At 39.3% G+C, this 3,325-nt stretch overlaps 1 pseudogene; it reads left to right on the top strand.

The window, feature by feature from the left end:
- The first annotated feature begins 1,376 nt into the window (after nucleotides 1-1,376).
- On the top strand, nucleotides 1,377-3,108 carry LOC147525533 (uncharacterized; annotated as a pseudogene).
- The last annotated feature ends 217 nt before the right edge of the window (nucleotides 3,109-3,325 follow it).

Below are 3,325 nucleotides of genomic sequence, written 5' to 3'. Positions count from 1 at the left end.
CTTGCGAGTATTAGTATAAGTAAAATAGGATTTAATTAGCCTGTTTATTTAGGCCGGTTAATTTCCTATCAAGTTTTTGGCGCCACTGCCGGGGATTGTAGTAGTACAATTGAGTTTTAAAGTTTTATTTATCGTGATTCGTAGTTTAAGTTTAGTCGTAGATATATTATTTCATAGTTTACGTGTCTAATTTTAGTTATTTTTGCAGATAATTAAGCATAGATTTCTTCTTACAAGGGATAGTCGTGACTTTGTTGTGGACGTTGTGAAGTTGCTTGTTGTCGTCACCCGGCGTCACAAGTAGCCCTCGAAGGCTCACGCCGGAGGTACGTCTTTTTCCTTTGTGGGGTTGAATTTTGTTTGTTTCGTGGGTTGTGCTTGTTTTATTGTTTCTTGCATTTAGGAAGGTTAAATCACATTGACCAGCCTTAGGCATCTTGCATTAGGACAAGTTTTAGCCCGCTCACTAGGAAAACCTTTTTTTGCGTGGATCGAAAGGACGGTGCTTTTGCACAAGAACTGGGAATCGTGTGATTTGGGTTTAGGAGCAAATATATATTAAACAAGTTTTAAAATTCAATCTGGGTTGTAATTTTTGTTTGGTATTGTTTGTGTGAATTGTCTGCATATTTTATTAGAGTCTTAGGTTTTAGAAGTAGTTTATGGTAGTAACTCGGTCTGATAACACACCTGTTACACCGTTTGATCCTGAGATTGAACACACGCTCCTTAGGAGAAGTAGGCATCCCGAATTAGAGGTACCCGTAACTTTTGTTGGCAATACACCAATTTTTGCTGACATGGAAGGTAATAACAATAACGTGGTTGCCCAAGTACCTAGATCTATTAAGGAATATATATATCCTACTAGGACAACCCGACCATCTTGTATCGTTCCCCCTGCAACCAATGCTAATCACTTTGAGTTGAAGCCCAATCTGCTGGGGCTCCTTCCTAAGTTTAGGGGAACGGAAGAGGAAGACCCATATCTTCATGTGAGGGAATTTGAAGATATTTGTGGGACTATTAAGCTTCAACAATTTAGTGACGAAGCTATAAAATTAAAATTGTTCCCATTTTCTCTTAAAGAAAAAGCCAAGAGTTGGTTTCACACTCTCCCATCAATTCCATAACGAGATGGGAAAAGTTATGCATTGTGTTTTAAAAGAACTTTTTCCCTAATCATAAAGGCGACTGCTTTTTTTAGAAAAGACTTGTCATCTTTTGCCAAACCGATGGAAAGTCATTATGGAAGTGTATGGAGAGGTTTAAGGACATGCTCTTGCAGTGTCATAACCACGCCTAGAGAACGGTAGGCTAGTCTGCATTTCTCTATGAGGGGTCTCGATTTTAATTCTAAGGCTATGATTGAGACCATGAGTACCGGGATTTCTGTGATAAGATCAGAAGAAGCGTGGACCTTTTTAGAAGAAGTCTCTGAGAAGGTCCAACAATGGGAAACTAGTCGTGAGCCTAAGAAGGTGACTAGTAGTACTACTACACAGAAGGGTTTGTTCCGCGTTGACAAGGAATTCGACACGAACACTAGGATGGCTGCTTTAATTAGAAGAGTTGAAGCTCTCGAGCTAGAAAAAGAGACAAAGTCTCTAGCTCCAGTTACCAATGTTGAAGTCCCTGGGTGTCTATTGTGTGAAAGTCTTGATCACGTTATAGATAATTGCCCTGGTGTAAATGCACAAGTCAATGCTTTTAATTCATACCAAAAGCCAGGCAATAATCCTTTTTCTAACACCTATAACCCTGGATGGCGTAACCATCCCAATTTGTCTTGGTCTAAAGGTATACATCAGGGAGGCCCCGTGGTTAACTCAAACCCAATTACCACAAAGATGCACCTCAACCACCTAAACTTTCACCTATAGAAGAGGCCATTGCTCAATTAACACAAAACACCATGAAATTCCAGGACACAACGCAACAGTTTATGCAAGCCAGTCAAACGGCTACTCAGGATAATGCTCAAGCCATTAGGAAGATTGAAATCACCATAGGTCAAATTGCTAATACTTTGAATGAGAGGGACAAGGGCAGGTTTCCTAGTCAACCAGTAGCTAATCCGAGGAGTCAGTTGGAAATAAGTTCTAACGTAAGCCAGGCTAACCAGGAGCAAGCCAAGGCTATCACTGTTCTTAGGAGTGGAAAACATGTTGATAATAGGGTTGAGATGTCTAGGGATGCTGAGGTCAGATCTGACCCTATAGAGTGTGAGCAGGAAGAGAGTGAGGTGAGTAAATCTAATAGCCATAATACTTCTAGGAAAGGTGTAGAACCTCCTACTGCTGTGGAGACTAACCCTGTGCCATCTTATATACCTAAAGCTCCTTTTCCCCAACGTTTGATTCCGGCTAAGAAAGGTTCTAATCTTAATGAAATAATGGAAATGTTTAAACAGGTTTAAATAAATATTCTGTTACTTGATGCTATAAAACAAGTTCCTTCCTATGCCAAGTTTCTTAAAGATTTGTGTACACAAAAACGTAAGTTGAATGTGCACAAGAAAGCTTTCCTAACTGAGCAAGTGAGTTCTATTATCCAAAACCAAACTCCACCTAAGTTTAGAGATCCAGGATGCCCTACTATTTCTTGTGTTATTGGTGATCATATGATTGAGAAAGCATTACTTGATTTAGGAGCTAGCGTTAATTTGTTGCCTTATTCAGTTTATTTACAGATTGGTCTTGGTAAGTTGAAACCAACATCAATTACTCTTCAATTGGCAGATAGGTCTATTAGGATTCCACGTGGTGTTGTTGAGGATGTTTTGATTCAGGTTGATAAATTTTATTTCCCTGTTGACTTTGTTGTTCTGGATACATAACCTGTTCAAGATCCTAAACACCATATTCCGGTCATTTTAGGTCGTCCCTTTTTAGCCACTTCTAATGCTATCATTAACTGTCGTAATGGAGTGTTAAAACTTTCTTTTGGTAATATGACTACATAACTTAATGTGTTTAATGTGGGTCAAGAACCTCCTGAACCTGATGATTTTTGGGATGTTAATCTTATTGATAGTATAGTTCACGAGACTTTCTTGGAGAGTTATTCTGATGACCCTCTTGAGTCTTGTTTAACTAATTCTGGTAGTGGTTGTGATGTGGATGATGTAATTTGTGAAGTTAATGCATTGCTGGATGCAACCCCAATTTTAGAAACCGATCATTGGGAGAGCCACAATAGAGCACCTGACTCCATCTGAGTCTACCCCAGTCTCTTCTATAGAGAGTCCTCCTAAGCTAGAGTTGAAACCATTACCTGATACTCTTAAGTATGTTTTTCTGGGACATGATGATTCTTTGCCGGT

This window comes from Coptis chinensis, chromosome 1 (genome assembly GCF_015680905.1).
Source record: "Coptis chinensis isolate HL-2020 chromosome 1, ASM1568090v1, whole genome shotgun sequence".
Classification (NCBI taxonomy): Eukaryota; Viridiplantae; Streptophyta; class Magnoliopsida; order Ranunculales; family Ranunculaceae; genus Coptis; species Coptis chinensis.
This window is presented reverse-complemented; position numbering and strand designations above follow the sequence as displayed.